This window comes from Pseudophryne corroboree, unplaced genomic scaffold (assembly GCF_028390025.1).
Source record: "Pseudophryne corroboree isolate aPseCor3 unplaced genomic scaffold, aPseCor3.hap2 scaffold_147, whole genome shotgun sequence".
NCBI lineage: Eukaryota > Metazoa > Chordata > Amphibia > Anura > Myobatrachidae > Pseudophryne > Pseudophryne corroboree.
In genome coordinates, this window is record NW_026968099.1 from 956,403 (window position 1) to 972,973 (window position 16,571).

The 16,571-nt window shown below is 47.7% G+C and overlaps 6 non-coding genes across 6 annotated transcripts; all 6 read right to left on the minus strand.

The window, feature by feature from the left end:
- Nucleotides 1-13,264: 13,264 nt before the first annotated feature.
- On the minus strand, nucleotides 13,265-13,427 carry LOC134998020 (U1 spliceosomal RNA). The gene has a single exon (XR_010200385.1). It is a non-coding gene; the product is annotated as a U1 spliceosomal RNA (small nuclear RNA).
- A 152-nt stretch (nucleotides 13,428-13,579) lies between these two features.
- LOC134998023 (U1 spliceosomal RNA) lies at nucleotides 13,580-13,743 on the minus strand. The gene has a single exon (XR_010200388.1). It is a non-coding gene; the product is annotated as a U1 spliceosomal RNA (small nuclear RNA).
- Nucleotides 13,744-14,347: 604 nt separating this feature from the next.
- Nucleotides 14,348-14,510, minus strand: LOC134997964 (U1 spliceosomal RNA). Its single transcript, XR_010200334.1, has one exon. It is a non-coding gene; the product is annotated as a U1 spliceosomal RNA (small nuclear RNA).
- Nucleotides 14,511-14,662: 152 nt separating this feature from the next.
- On the minus strand, nucleotides 14,663-14,826 carry LOC134998026 (U1 spliceosomal RNA). Its single transcript, XR_010200392.1, has one exon. It is a non-coding gene; the product is annotated as a U1 spliceosomal RNA (small nuclear RNA).
- A 670-nt stretch (nucleotides 14,827-15,496) lies between these two features.
- Nucleotides 15,497-15,659, minus strand: LOC134998015 (U1 spliceosomal RNA). The gene has a single exon (XR_010200382.1). It is a non-coding gene; the product is annotated as a U1 spliceosomal RNA (small nuclear RNA).
- Nucleotides 15,660-15,811: 152 nt separating this feature from the next.
- On the minus strand, nucleotides 15,812-15,975 carry LOC134998027 (U1 spliceosomal RNA). Its single transcript, XR_010200393.1, has one exon. It is a non-coding gene; the product is annotated as a U1 spliceosomal RNA (small nuclear RNA).
- Between the last annotated feature and the right edge of the window lie 596 nt (nucleotides 15,976-16,571).

A 16,571-nucleotide genomic window follows, 5' to 3' on the forward strand; every position in this document is an offset into this window, starting at 1 on the left:
TTGAAAAAGGTGGAAAGAAGGGTGTTACGGCATGGAATGTACAAACTGCGAGACCCTGCTGGTAGCGCCTTTGTCTATTTAGTAGGAAGGGCACGTAACAGCCGGGGGGCAATGGGGGAAGCCCCTTTAGGGCTGGAGCCCGGCGGCAACTGACTCCGTTGTCTCTGGCAGTTCCACCCCTGCACTAGAGGAATGGTCAAGAACATGGCAACATTTAATGCCAAAAAATGCAAAATCATACACGTCTCAAAAATGCAAAGGCTAACTATAAGATTAAGGGCATTATAATGGCAAGAGGAAAGCTATCTAAGTATTACTATTTCAGGTGAGCAATGTATCAAAGCAATAGGAAAGGCAAGTCAGATGCTTGTTTGCATAGGTTAAAGAACCAGTAGCAGAAAAAAGTAATACAGGTTGAGTATCCCATATCCAAATATTCCGAAATACGGAATATTCCGAAATACGGACTTTTTTGAGTGAGACTTTGTTTTTTGATGGCTCAGTGTACACAAACTTTGTTTAATACTCAAAGTTATTAAAAATATTGTATTAAATGAACTTCAGACTGTGTGTATAAGGTGTATATGAAACATAAATGAATTCTGTGAATGTACACACACTTTGTTTAATGCACAAAGTTATAAAAAATATTGGCTAAAATGACCTTCAGGCTGTGTGTATAAGGTGTATATGAAACATAAATGCATTCTGTGCTTAGATTTAGGTCCCATCACCATAATATCTCGTTATGGTATGCAATTATTCCAAAATACAGAAAAATCCGATATCCAAAATTCCTCTGGTCCCAAGCATTTTGGATAAGGGATACTCAACCTGTAATGCCACTGTATAGGTCCTTGGTACAGCCACATTTAGAATCCTGTGTTCAGTTCCAGAAGCCATATCTCCAGAAGGCTGTAATTACATTAGGGCAACTAAAATGGTGCATGGCCTACATCACAAAACTTACCTGGAAATACTAAAAGATATTGATGTGTATAGTTTGGAGAAGGGAAGAGGGAACATACAGTAATAGAAACATTTAAATATATAGGGAGGAATGTAATAGGGTGTGAGAATCAGAAAGTGAGAGATTTTGTGTTTTTTTCCTGTTGTTTTTTTGTTTTTGTTTGATTGTTTGTTTTTTAAAGTGGCAATCCTTTACATGGCAAAACCAGGTTGATTTTTGCCATGTAAAGGATTGCCACCATGGGCATGTGTAGAAGGGGCACTGCTACTGTTGGCATTATGTGTGTAAGCTGCACTGATATGGTGGTTATGTGTATAAAGGGCACTGCGACTGTGGGTATTATTATTATTATTATTATTACATGCGGTGTAATGACAATAAGATAGTGCTACTGTGTGGCGTATATTGATTTGGGGTGCTATTGTGTGGCCATGCCCCTTCCTTGTGATACCACACCTTCTTTTTTTAAGGCGCCTTTATTAAGTATTGGAGAGAGGGCTTAAATTAATAGTTTGCAGGGAGGCGCCAAACACCCTAGCACCGGCCCTTTGGTAGGGGACAGGATTTGCTTCTGCTTGTGCACATATGTTATGATTGCCAGCCAACAGCACTGGTTTTGCCTATAACACTAACTATAAATATTTTGAATTGGTCCTGGACCACCAATCCAAGGCACCCCTGCAAGTGTCCTGAGGCACCCCAGGGTGCAGTTTGAGAACAACTGGTCTAGTGAGTACCCAGGATAATTATTGTAGCTGGTCTGCGGGTAACAGCTCTCAGATCCACTTCTAGAAAAAATGCAACAATGTAATTTGAGTGACAAACTGCAGAGATGAACCCTTTCTGTGACTGCTGCACAGGGATCACACAAACTCTATTCATAGGGCTGACTTCACTTAGGGGAGATGTTCTCGCCCGTATATACCGCACTTACGGTACCATTGGATTTACAGATATTTTCTTGCAATACACTATGGGGGTCATTCTGAGTTGATTGTTTGCTAGCAGTTTTTAGCAGCCTTAAAACGGTGGAGTTAACATATCTCACGTGGAAGGTGGTCATGTTATTAGCCTTGGCTTCGGCTAGGCGAGTGTCGGAATTAGCGGCTTTGTCACATAAAAGCCCATATTTGGTGTTCCATGTGGATAGAGCGGAATTGCGGACCCGTCCTCAATTCCTACCAAAAGTGGTCTCATCTTTTCATATGAACCAACCTATTGTGGTGCCTTTGGCTATGTGTGACTTGGAGGATTCCGAGTTACTTGATGTGGTCAGGGCTTTGAAAATTTACGTGGCCAGGACGGCTAGAGTCAGGAAAACTGAAGCGCTGTTTGTCCTGTATGCAACCAACAAGATTGGTGCCCCTGCTTCAAAGCAGGCTATTGCTCGCTGGATTTGTAACACGATTCAGCAAGCGCATTCTATGGCTGGATTGCAGTTACAGAAATCGGTCTAGGCCCATTCCACGAGGAAAGTGGGCTCTTCTTGGGCGGCTGCCCGAGGGGTCTCGGCACTACAGCTGTGTCGAGCTGCTACTTGGCCAGGTTCAAACACCTTTTCAAAATACTATAAGTTTGATACCCTGGCTGAGGAGGAACTCATGTTTGCTCAATCGGTGCTGCAGAGTCATCCGCACTCTCCCGCCCGTTTTGGAGCTTTGGTATAATCCCCATGGTCCTTACGAAGTCCCCAGCATCCTCTAGGACGTTAGAGAAAATAAGATTTTAAACCTACAGGTAAATCTTTTTCTCGTAGTCCGTAGAGGATGCTGGGCGCCCGTCCCAAGTGCGGACTACTTCTGCAATACTTGTATATAGTTATTGCTTCAATAAGGGTTATGTTATAGTTGCATCGGTCCTGCACTGATGCTACAGTATGTTGTTTTTTCGTACTCATAACTGGGTAGTTTATCACAAGTTATACGGTGTGATTGGTGTGGCTGGTATGAATCTTGCCCTGGATTAACAAAATCCTTTCCTCATACTGTCAGTCTCCTCTGGGCACAGTTACTCTAACTGTGGCATAGAGGGGCATAGAGGGAGGAGCCAGTGCACACCCAGAACTAAAGTCTTTCTTAAAGTGCCCATGTCTCCTGCGGAGCCCGTCTATCCCCATGGTCCTTACGGAGTCCCCAGCATCCTCTACGGACTACGAGAAAAAGATTTACCGGTAGGTTTAAAATCTTATTTTCTACTTTATTCTTTTCTATCCTAGTTTATTACGACCAACTCTCATCCAAGGAGTTTGATATTCTACTACCTGCATGCAATTTAAATTGCTTAAATTGTTTATATGGTTGATTTGTCCTTCACAATCCATAATCTGCAACTTGGATGTACTTGTGTCATTGAAAATCTTATAATAAAAATGTTTATATATTGAAAAAAAAAGTTATAAGACATATGCATTCAATATTTGAAGAAACAAAATAAAATAAAGCTATGTATTGGGTTTCACTAACAAGCACATTGGAAGACTTGACTACTGTTAAAAGACATGCATTACATGGTATAGAGCCACAAACCACAATGTAGTAAAATAAAAACAAACTTACATGTGTATCAAACCTATGTGAGGCTTACATTGATAGTGCAAGATCAACACTCTATCAACTGTGCAAACTAGACTGCACATAAATGCCATAAAATTTATCTGAGATTTTAGTAAATAAGGCCCGTTGCTGTCCGGGTCACACAGCCGTCACGGCCCGCCCCCATACGGTCCGGTCATGTCTGCGTTGTCCTGACTGTGCCCCCAAAATGGCGGCACAACGCCGCTGGCCCGACTCCTCCTGCCCAGTGACCGCCTCTGCCTGTCAATCAGACAGAGGCGCTCACTGGGCAGAGATGCTGATCGCATCTCTGGCATGTGCCGGTGCACTGTGGCACCAGCACACACGCACTTCAGACCTGATCTCCTGTTGTGTGAATATGCACAGCAGGGATCAGGTCTTAATTAGGCCCTATATACAGCTGTCAGTAAAGCAGGGATGTGCTGCTGCCAGTGAGGCAGGGATGTTCTGCTGTCAGTGAAGCAGTGATGTGGTGCTGTCAGTGAAGCAGTGATGTGCTGCTGTCAGCGAGGCAGTGATGTGCTGCTGTCAGCGAGGCAGGGATGTGCTGCTATAAGTGAGGCAGGGATGTGCTGCCGTCAATGAGGCAGGGATGTGCTGCCGTCAATGTTGCAGGGATGTGTTGCTGTCAACGTTGCAGGGATGTGCTGCTGTCAGTGAAGCAGGAATGTGCTGCTGCAGTGAGGCAGAGATATGCTGCCCACTATCTCCCTATCACTCCTGCCTGAGTCACACACTTTCCCTGTCACCCCTGCCTCAGTTACCCACTATCTCCCAGTCACCGCTGCCTCAGTCAACCACTATACCTGCGACCCCTGCCTCAGTCACCCACTATCCCTGTCACCCCTGCCTCAGTCACCCACTGTCACCCTATCACCCCTGCTTCAGTCACCCACTATCCCTGTCAACCCTGCCTCAGTCTCTTACTGTCCCTGTCACCCCTGCCACAGTCATCCACTATCTCCCTATCATCCCTGCCTTATTCATTTATTATCCCTGTCACCCACTTTCTTCCCATACTTACCCAACCCCTTCCTATCACCCCTCCCTCAGTAACCCACTATCTCCCTGTCACCCCTGCCTCAGTCACCCACTATCACTGTCACCCCTGCATCAGTCACCCACTATCTCCCAGTCACCCCGGCTTCAGTCACCCACTATCTCCCACTCATACATGCTTCAGTCACCCACTATCTCCCAGTCATCCCTGCCTCAGTCACCTACTGACACCAGTGCAGATATTTCTGCTGCAGCCTCTCCACTCTCCAGCGTGAACGTCCTGACGACTGAGGAAATCCGCTTTCCAGTTGAGGACTCCGGGAATGAACACTGCCGATATTGCTGGCAGATGACGTTCTACCCAACTGAGGATTTTTTTATACTTCCAGCTTTGCCATGCAGTTTCGAGTGCCGACTTGATGATTTGTGTACACTACCGTGGTGGCGTTGTCCGATTGTACTTGAACAGGCCTGTTCTGTACTAGAGGCAGGGCCAGTATCAATGAATTGAACACTGCCCGCAATTCCAGAATGTTTATCGGGAGGAGAGATTCCTCCCTGGTCCACCGATGGTGAAGGGTCGTCATCACGGCCATGACCTTGGTGAATTTCCGAGGTGCCGTGGCCAAACCAGAAGGCAGGACCTGAAATCCAAAAACTAACCAGGCACAACACTGCTTAGCTTCCAACATCAGATGAGATTGGACATATCCAGTGTGATGCGGCTGTAGATGATTTTTGCTGTTTCTAACTTCTACATCAATGAATAAGTTTCAAAATAGAATGCATCAAGAGAACGGTGTTGGTAGTATAAAACTACCTACAGCACCTGGTATTCCCAGGTGGTCTCACATCCAAGAACAAACCAGGCCTAAGATCAGGTGATATTGGGCATATACAGTGTGGTGTGGCTGTAGATGAACTTAGTGGTTTCTGTTAGAGTTCTTCTACTTCTAACTACTAGTACATAAATGAATAAGCGGCCGATTTATTAAACCTGGTGGAATGATAAAGTACCAGCCAATCAGCTCCTAATTGCCATGTCACAGGCTGGGTTTGAAAAATGACAGTTAGGAGCTGACTGGCTGGTACTTTATCACCTTGCACTTTATCAGTTCACCAGGCTTAATAGATCTGCCCCAATGTTTCAAAATGGAATGCATCAAGAGAACGATGTTGGTATTGTAAAAATACACACAGCTCCTGGTATTTCCTGGTGGTCTCCCATCCAAGTACTAAAACCAAGACCAACACTGCTCAGCTTCCATGATCAGGAGAGATTGGGCAAATCCAGTGTGCTGTGGCTGTAGATGAGCTGGTGGTTTCTGCTAGAGCTTTTCTACTTCTAACTTCTGGTACATAAAAGAATACGTGTAAAAATTAAATGTACCAAGAAAAGGGTGTTGGTAGTTTAAAAACACCTAAAGAATCTGATAATACATGGATGGGAGACTGCTTGGTAGTAACAAAGTCCAATACTGCTTTGCTTCAAAGATCAAATGAGATTGGGCATATCCAGTGTGGTGTGGCTTTAGATAAGCTTTGTGGTTTCTGTTAGAGCTCTTCTACTTCTAACTACTGGTACATTAATGAATATGTATAAGGTTGTAGTTTATCCAATATGCCTTTACTACCTTACCTCCCCCCCCCCTCCCCTCCCCTCCTTATAGCTTCCTTTGTTCTCTCCTCCTCGTGTGTGCGTTATTTGTTTTCTCATACGTCCTAGAGGATGCAGGGATCACATTAAGAACCATGGGGTATAGACGGGATCCGCAGGAGACATGGGCACTTTAAGACTTTCAAAGGGTGTGAACTGTCTCCTCCCTCTATGCCCACTCCTCCAGACTCCAGTTTTAGAATTGTGCCCAGTGAGACTGGATGCACTACAGGGGAGCTCTACTGAGTTTCTCTGAAAAGACTTATGTTAGTTTTTCTTATTTTCAGGGAGGCTGCTGGCAACAGTCTCCCTGCTTCGTGGGACTTAGGGGAGAGAAGTATGACCAACTTCTAGTGAGTTCAATGGCTCTACTTCTGGCTGACAGGACACCATTAGCTCCTGAGGGTGCTGATCGCTGGGTACGCCTAGATGCCCACTCCCGTAGCCTGCCGTCACCCCCTTACAGAGCCAGAAGTCAGAAGACAGGCGAGTAGCAGAAGAACAGATGGCATTCTGAGGTACCACGCAGCGAGCGGAATGCTGTGCGCCATGCTCCCACACAAACACAGGCACTGCAGGGTGCAGGGCGTGGGGGGAGGGCACCCTGGGCAGCATAAATTCCTCACAAAAGGCTGGCAAAAGTGGACATTAGTGCCTGGGCACTGTCCTTACCCCACCAGCGTAATTAATTATTTGTTTCTGAGCGGGACAGAAGCGTGCCATTACAGCGGCGGGGCTTCTTCCTCACCTCACCAGCACATCTAAAGAGCGTTACAAGTCTATCACTATAGAGTTTATTATTTCCCAGACTGTGTACTTTTGACGCTGGGTTGTGAGCTGAAAAATCCCATCTGTCCCTCTGACATATTTACTGTAGGTCTATCCCCCATAAGCCGATGTGTCTGTGGGTACTTGGTACATGTGTGTCAACATGTCGGTGGCTGAATGTTTTTCCCAAGAGGAAACTATATTAGGAATGCAGACATATGATGGTGGCCCTGTTGGCACCACCAATAACTGACTGGGTGAAAGTTTCAGTAATATCAGAGTGAGGTTGGATAAATCTGTGTCCCAGACACAGACGTAGAGAATAGATGTGATGTTCATGGCTATGCTTCTTTTCCCTCAGGCCCGCAAAAATGTTACTACACACTGATACTGACTCGGATACTGATTCCTATGTCGACCATAATATTTCCTGATTAGATCCAATATTGGCAAGGAGCATTCAGTACATGATTGTGGATATTAAGGACATATTAACATCACTGAGGACCCTGCTGTTCCTGACAAAGGGGTCTATTTGTATGTATATATAGATATATAATGAAAGCTGATGTAACGTTCCTTCATCTCTGTTTGAGAAAGTCTGGGCCAGCTCAACAAGATGGTTTCAAATCCCCAAAAGGTTTCCGGTTGTTTATTTATTTCCTGCCGCGGACAGAATAAAGTGGGAGTCACCCCCTGTTCTGCACGGGGCCCTGTCACAAATCCAGCGGATCGTATGCAGGAAGCTACATTATTTCTAGTTATGTAACCACGGGTACATTACTTAGACCTGCCATTACATGCGCATGGGTGAGTAGTAGTATTCAAGAATTGGTCGAATACCTTGTCATCCGATATAGATATCCTGGAGACATGGGATGCTCCTTACGTTGGATCATATCAAGGACACTGCAGCATACTTACGACTGCAAGGGATATAGGACTCTTGAGTTCACGGGCCAATTTCATGGCAGTCTCGGATAGGAGGGCATTGTGCATTCACCAAGGGAATGCTGATGCTGACTCCAAGAAGAAAGGGAGTCTCTTCCCTATGAAGGTGAAGCCTTGTTTGGCGACGGCCTAGTTATTTTGATCTCGGCAGCTCCCGCAGGTAAGTCAACCTTCTTGCCCTATGTTCCCTCTCAACGGATGAAGACGCATCATTATCTAACGCAGTCATTTTGGCCCAATAGATATGCAAGAAGTTAAGATTCCCATTTCTTTGCAGGTAGAGGAAGGAGAAGAGGGAAGAGGTCTATAGCCTCTTCAAGATCGCAGGAGCAGAGATCGTCCTCTGCTTCTGCCAAATCCACTGCATGACGCTGGGGCTCTCTTGCAGGAGCCCACACCAGTGGGGGCACGTCTAAAACACTTCAGTCAGTACTGGATTAATTTGGACCTGGACTCGTGGGTTTTACAAATAGTGTCCCAAGGGTACAAACTGGGGTTTCAAGACGTTCCCCCTCACCGATTGTTCAAATCGGCATTAGTCAGCAGGGAGAAGGCTTTTATTCAAGCCTCTTCGTGGTCCCGAAGCCGGACGGCTCAGTCAGACCAATCTTAAATCTGAAATCCCTCAATTTCTACCTAAAGAAATTCAATTTCAAGATGGAATCTCTCAGGGTAGGGATCTCCGGTCCGGAGGAAGGAGATTTCATGGTTTTGGTAGACATAAGGATGCCTACTTACATGTTCCCGTTTAGCCACTGCATCAAGCTACCTGAGGTTTGCAATTCAGGATTGTCATTACCAATTTCAGACATTGCCGTTTGGTCTGTCCACGGCTCCGAGGATTTTCACCAGGGTGATGGCGGAAATGATGGTTCTCCTTCGCAAGCAAGGAGTCACAATTATCCCGTACTTGGATGATCTCTTGATAAAGGCGAGATCCAGGGACCAGTTGTTGCAAAACATTGCACTCTCCCTGACAGTTCTTCAACAACATGGTTGGCTCCTAAACTTGCCAAAATCGCAGTTGGTCCCAATGACACGGTTGTTGTTTTTGGGAGTGATACTGGACACAGAAGAGGTTTTCTTCCAGTGGAAAGGCTATGGAGATCCAGAGTCTGGTCAAACAAATTCTGAAACCAGCAAGAGTGTTAATCCATCAATGCATTCGGTTGCTGGGCAAGATGGTTGCGGCCTACGAGGCCATTCAGTTTGGCAGGTTCCATGCTAGAGTGTTCCAGTGGGACCTGTTGGACAAGTGGTCCGGATCCCACCTACACATGCACCGGAGGATAATCCTGTCTTCCAAGACCAGAATATCACTCCATTGGCGGCTGCACAGTTCTCACCTCCTAGAGGGGCGATGGTTCGGGATCCAGGACTGGATCCTAGGGACCACGGATGCAACCCTCCGAGGCTGGGAAGCAGTCACACAGGGTGAAAACATCCAAGGAAGATGGTCAAGTCGGGAAAGTTGTCTCCACATAAATGTTCTGGAGTTAAGGGCCATTTAATAACTGCAGACACAGTACGCACTGGGACGGGTGCCCAGCATCCTCTACGGACTAAGAGAAAAGGATTTACCGGTAGGTATTAAAATCCTATTTTCTCTAACGTCCTAGAGGATGCTGGGGACTCCGTAAGGACCATGGGGATAGACGGGCTCCACAGGAGACATGGGCACTTTAAGAAAGACTTTAGTTCTGGGTGTGCAGTGGCTCCTCCCTCTATGCCCCTCCTCCATACCTCAGTTTGATACTGTGCCCAGTGGAAACTGGGTGCTTTTCAGGAGCTCTCCTGAGCTTTCTGACAGAAAGTATTTTGTTAGGTTTTTAATTTTCAGGGAGCACTGCTGGCAACAGACTCCCTGCATCGAGGGACTGAGGGGAGAGAAGCAGCCCTACTCTCTGAGTTGCAAGGCCCTGCTTCTTAGGCTACTGGACACCATTAGCTCCAGAGGGATTGGTACACAGGATCTCACCCTCGCCGTCCGTCCCAGAGCCGCGCCGCCGTCCCCCTCGCAGAGCCGGAAGATAGAAGCCGGGTGAGTATGAGAAGAAAAGAAAGACTTCAGCGGCGGAAGAAGACTTCATGATCTTCACTGAAGTAACGCACAGCACTGCAGCTGTGCGCCATTGCTCCCATACACCTCACATACTCTGGTCACTGTAAGGGTGCAGGGCGCAGGGGGGGCGCCCTGGGCAGCAATATAAACCTCTTTTTGCCAAAAATATAACACATATACAGCTGGGCACTGTATATATATATGAGCCCCCGCCAATTTTACAGTTTAAGCGGGACAGAAGCCCGCAGCTGAGGGGGCGGGGCTTCTCCCTCATCACTCACCAGCGCCATTTTTTCTCCACAGCACCGCTGAGGAAGCTCCCCAGACTCTCCCCTGCTGAAACCACGGTAGACAAGAGGGTTGAAAAGAGGGAGGGGGGGCACATAATTCGGCGCAAATTACATACAGCAGCACTACTGGGCAAACATTAAGTTACTGTGTTATTCCTGGGTTATATAGCGCTGGGGTGTGTGCTGGCATACTCTCTCTCTCTGTCTCTCCAAAGGGCCTTGTGGGGAAACTGTCTTCAGAAAAAGCATTCCCTGTGTGTGTGGTGTGTCGGTACACGTGTGTCGACATGTCTGAGGAAGAAGGCTATATTAGAGAGGAGCGGGAGCAAATTAATGTGGTGTCTCCGCCGACAGCTGATTGGATGGATATGTGGAATGTTTTAAATGCTAGTGTAAACTCATTGCACAAAAGATTAGACAAGGCTGAAGCTTCGGGACAGTCAGGGTCTCAACCCATGCCTGATCCTATGTCGCAGGGACTGTCAGGGTCTCATAAGCGCCCACTATCCCAGATTGTTGACACAGATACTGACACGGATTCTGACTCCAGTGTCGATTACGATGATGCAAAGTTACAGCCAAAATTGGCAAAATCCATTCGATATAGGATTATGGCAATAAAAGATGTTTTGCACATCACAGAGGAACCCCCTGTCCCTGACAAGAGGGTACATAAGTACAAGGGAAAGAAGCCTGAGGTAACCTTTCCCCCCTCACACGAGCTGAACGAGTTATGTGAAAAAGCTTGGGAATCTCCAGATAAAAGACTGCAGATTTCCAAAAGGATTCTTATGGCGTATCCTTTCCCATCAATGGATAGGTTAAGATGGGAATCCTCCCCTAGGGTGGACAAAGCATTAACACGCTTATCTAAGAAGGTAGCCCTCCTGTCCCAGGATACGGCTACCCTCAAAGAGTCTGCTGACCGCAAACAGGAGATAACCCTGAAGTCAATTTATACACATTCGGGTACCTTACTCAGACCGGCAATTGCGTCGGCCTGGGTGTGTAGTGCTGTAGCAGCATGGACGGATACCTTATCTGAGGGGATGGATACCCTAGATAAGGATACTATTTTATTGACCCTGGGGCATATAAGAGATGCTGTCCAATATATGTGTGTATGCAAAGTACAGGTGGTGCTGCAGGGCTCACACCCTTTTACTTGTCTTGTAGAGCAACTCTGGAGCTGTTACTGGATCCATCTGCTGCAGGCCTTCCCCCAGGAATGCTTGCACTAGTTGTTGCATTTGGTTTGTTGTTTGGGGGTGCTTCAGTATTAGGCAGCCTTCTGCCCTCCCACATTCATCTGAAAATGTGTTCTCCCTGCAGTTGTTGTCCCCAGATGAGAGTTCCCTTGTGCTTCCTCAGTTGAATCTCCTTAACTTGACGGGGGTGTGCCCGAGCAGCCGCCCTCCACAGCCCTATCCCAACACATACTTATCTTGCATATGAGATCTCTTGATCATGAAGATAGTTCTCACAGGGTGAGGTTCATCCATTACATTTTAAAGTAGGAAGGTACAAATTACATATTCGAATTACATATATGTTCTGGATTCAAATGTTTTCCCCCCTTCCTTTCTCAATTGTGCCCATCAGCAGCTATTCTAATGTTGCTGCCAATGGTTGTGACACATTTTTTTCTTCTGTGGGGTACACTGGACTCCACAAGGATTCACATTGGGGTGTAGAGTAGGACCTTGATCTGAGGCACCAACAAGCTCAAAGCTTTTGACTGTTCCCAAGATACTCAGCGCCCCCTCCTCTATAACCTCGCTTCCATGAACAGGGAGCTCAGTTTGTAGTTGGTGCCTTCAGTAGCAGGCCACTTAACAGGGGGCTGCCTCAGGCATCCTATTCTTAGCTATTAATTTTGACAAGAAAAGAAGAACTTTTTTAATAAGAATCTACAAGGGCTGCAGCAGGCTAGGTCTAATAGACATATTTACTGCAGCTCCATCACTCCCAGCGGCGCAGTATACTCCCGTGCCCCGGTTGCTGGGTCACTGCAGCGGAGGCTCCGGTTTCTTCCTAAGGTCAGTCACACACACACCGCCCTCCGGGATCACGAGGCCGCTGATGAAAGGGTGGTAAGGGGCTTCTGTGCACACACTATACCGTGATCCAGCGTGGCTGTAGGGGGCGGGCATTGTGCGCACTGGCGTGGACACTGATTACTGGGCAGCTGCTCCACTAGCCACCAGGGACAGTTAAGGAGCACAGCTCTGGGGGGTTTTCTCCTATATTAACCCCATTTTGTACTACCCGCAGTGCATTGTGATAGGTAATAGGGCCTGATTCAGGTTGGATTGCAATCGCAATAAGCAATCCAACTGCAAAAATTGCTAAGAGCATACGCATCCGCCTGCATTTTCTGCGGCACCCCGCAGATAATTCGATCGCCTCTGCCTGTCAATCGGTGCAGGGGGGGGGGGGAGGGGGGTCAACAACACTCCATTTCCAAGTCGGAGATGGAGCGGTGCGGGGGCAGGGTTTCAATATTGGGTCGGCAACGGAGAAACAGGAGGCGTGGTTAGAGCGGCTGCATGACATCTCATGGGCCGGACTCCGCCAGTGGAGCCCCAGCGTCATGCAGTAGATTTTGTAGAGGCCAGGGAGGACTTCTGTTCCTGGAAGCTAGCTGTGTTGTGCAGCTTTTTTCCTCTGCCCCTACCTCTGGCAAGAAAGGACGCACCTCGCACTTTCCTTCGGTGTGGGGCTCATGTTGGCTATGCCCCAGCCCCTGAAGCATTCAAGCTGATTTCTTGCAGCAGCTGGGCACTGTAACAGCTCCAGAGCTGCTCTGTAAGGCAAGTAAAAGGGTGTGGGCCCTGCAGCACTACCTGTAGTTCGCATTGTGCATTGGAAGGCACAAAGTAAGCAGACGGGAGAAGTCAGGATAGTGCGCAAAGGCATAGAAGGAAGCGGCTCAAGAAAAGAGAAGTGGAAACAGACAGCAAACTAGGCTGGAGAGAGACCTGAGACAAAGAAATCTGAATTATACGAGAGCCAACCAGAAGAAACACACATTATGCAGTCAAGTGTCCCACATTTGGGGAAATCGCAGGAGCAGCACACCAAGAGTGCAATGGGTGAGATTTGCCCTGGGAGAAGCACCTTCCTGATCATAGTATCTCACCTGGCAGGTAAGTAGGAGTTAGGCTAGAGCTGGGGAGGGTCGCTGCTCGGGCACCCCCCTGTCAAGTGAAGGAGATCCAACTGAGGCAGCACAAGGGAACTCTCGAAAGAAGAACAAGGCTAGAGGAAGATCTGAGACAAAGAAATCTGACTTTTACCAGAGCTGACCAGAGGAAAGCACAAACACAGTCCCCCACTACCACAAATAATGCAGTTGAGTTTCCCACATTTGGGGAAATCACAGGGGTCAGCATACCCAGAATGCAATGAATGAACCTCACCCTGGGAGAACAATCTTCATGACCATGGTATCTCCTATGCAAAATAAGTATGATTTGGGATAGGGCTGGGGAGGGCCGCTGCTCAGGCATATCTCTGTCAAGTAAAGGAGATTCAACTGAGGCAGCACAAGGGAACTCTCATCTGGGGACAACAACTGCAGGGAGAACACATATATTCAAATGAACATGGGAGGGCAGAAGGCTGCCTAATACTGAAGCACCCCCAAACAACAAACCAAATGCAACAACTAGTACAAGCATTCCTGGGGGAAGGTCTACAGAAGACGGATTTGCATAGTGATGTCATCCAAGCAGTGGGCCAAAGTTGGCTGGAACCCTCATCTGCATATGAAAAGAGAAAAGGGGTATGCAGGGCATGGCGGCCTTTTGCGGCACTTGGATGGCCCCTTAAGCATTCAAGCTGATTTCTTGCAGCAGCTGGGCACTGTAACAGCTCCAGAGCTGCTCTGTTAGGCAAGTAAAAGGGTGTGGGCCCTGCAGCACTACCTGTAGTTCGCATTGTGCATTGGAAGGCACAAAGTAAGCAGACTGGAGAAGTCAGGATAGTGCGCAAGGGCATAGAAGGGAGCGGCTCAAGAAAAGAGAAGTGGAAACAGACAGCAAACTAGGCTGGAGAGAGACCTGAGACAAAGAGATCTGAATTATACGAGAGCCGACCAGGGGAAACACAAATTATGCAGTCAAGTTTCCCATATTTGGGGAAATCACAGGGGCAGCACACCCAGAGTGCAATGGGTGAGCCTTGCCCTGGGAGAAGCACCTACATGATCATAGTATCTCACCTGGCAGGTAAGTAGGAGTTGGGCTAGAGCTGGGGAGGTTCGCTGCTCGGGCACCCCCCTGTCAAGTGAAGGAGATCCAACTGAGGTAGCACAAGGGAACTCTCGAAAGAGGAACAAGGCTAGAGGATAATCTGAGACAAAGAAATCTGACTTTTACCAGAGCTGACCAGAGGAAAGCACAAACACAGTCCCCCACTACCACAAATAATGCAGTCGAGTTTCCCACATTTGGGGAAATCACAGGGGTCAGCATACCCAGAATGCAATGAATGAACCTCACCCTGGGAGAACAATCTTCATGACCATGGTATCTCCTATGCAAAATAAGTATGATTTGGGATAGGGCTGGGGAGGGCCGCTGCTCAGGCACATCTCTGTCAAGTAAAGGAGATTCAACTGAGGCAGCACAAGGGAACTCTCATCTGGGGACAACAACTGCAGGGAGAACACATATTTTCAGATGAACATGGGAGGGCAGAAGGCTGCCTAATACTGAAGCACCCCCAAACAACAAACCAAATGCAACAACTAGTGCAAGCATTCCTTGGGGAAGGCCTACAGCAGACGGATTTGCATATGGTGATGTCATCCAAGCAGTGGGTCAAAGTTGGCTTCAACCCTCGTCTGCATATGAAAAGAAAAAAGGGATGGCAGGGCATGGCGGCCTTTTGTGGCGCTTGGATGACCCCTAATTCGCATTAAACATCTCCACCCTCCTTCAGTGTGGGGCTCATGTTGGCTATGCCCCAGCCCCTGAAGCATTCAAGCTGATTTCTTGCAGCAGCTGGGCACTGTAACAGCTCCAGAGCTGCTCTGTAAAGCATGTAAAAGGGTGTGGGCCCTGCAGCACTACCTGTAGTTTGCATTGTGCGTTGGAAGGCACAAAGTAAGCAGACGGGAGAGGTCAGGATAGTGCGCAAGGGCGTAGAAGGGAGCGGCTCAAGAAAAGAGAAGTGGAAACAAACAGCAAACTAGGCTGGAGAGAGACCTGAGAAAAAGAGATCTGAATTATACGAGAGCCGACCAGAGGAAACACAAATTATGCAGTCAAGTGTCCCACATTTGGGGAAATCGCAGGAGCAGCACATCCAGAGTGCAATGGGTGAGCCTTGCCCTGGGAGAAGCACCTTCCTGATCTTAGTATCTCACTTGGCAGGTAAGTAGGAGATGGGCTAGAGCTGGGGAGGGTCGCTGCTCGGGCAACCCCCTGTCAAGTGAAGGAGATCCAACTGAGGCAGCACAAGGGAACTATCGAAAGAAGAACAAGGCTAGAGGAAGATCTGAGACAAAGAAATCTGACTATTACCAGAGCTGACCAGAGGAAAGCACAAACACAGTCCCCCACTACCACAAATAATGCAGTCGAGTTTCCCACATTTGGGGAAATCACAGGGGTCAGCATACCCAGAATGCAATGAATGAACCTCACCCTGGGAGAACAATCTTCATGACCATGGTATCTCCTATGCAAAATAAGTATGATTTGGGATAGGGCTGGGGAGGGCCGCTGCTCAGGCACATCTCTGTCAAGGTTAGGAGATTCAACTGAGGCAGCACAAGGGAACTCTCATCTGGGGACAACAACTGCAGGGAGAACACATATTTTCAGATGAACATGGGAGGGCAGAAGGCTGCCTAATACGGAAGCACCCCCAAACAACAAACCAAATGCAACAACTAGTGCAAGCATTCCTGGGGGAAGGCCTGCAGAAGATGGATTTGTATACAGTGATGTCATCCAAGCAGTGGGCCAAAGTTGGCTGGAACCCTCATCTGCATATGAAAAGAGAAAAGGGGTATGCAGGGCATGGCGGCCTTTTGCGGCGCTTGGATGACCCTTAGTTCGCATTAAACACCCCCACCCTCCTTCGGTGTGGGGCTCATGTTGGCAATGCCCCAGCCCCTGAAGCATTCAAGCTCATTTTTTGCAGCAGCTTGGCACTGTAACAGCTCCAGAGCTGCTCTGTAAGGCAAGTAAAAGGGTGTGGGCCCTGCAGCACTACCTGTAGTTTGCATTGTGCATTGGAAGGCACAAAGTAAGCAGACAGGAGGAGAAGTCAGGATAGTGCACAAGGG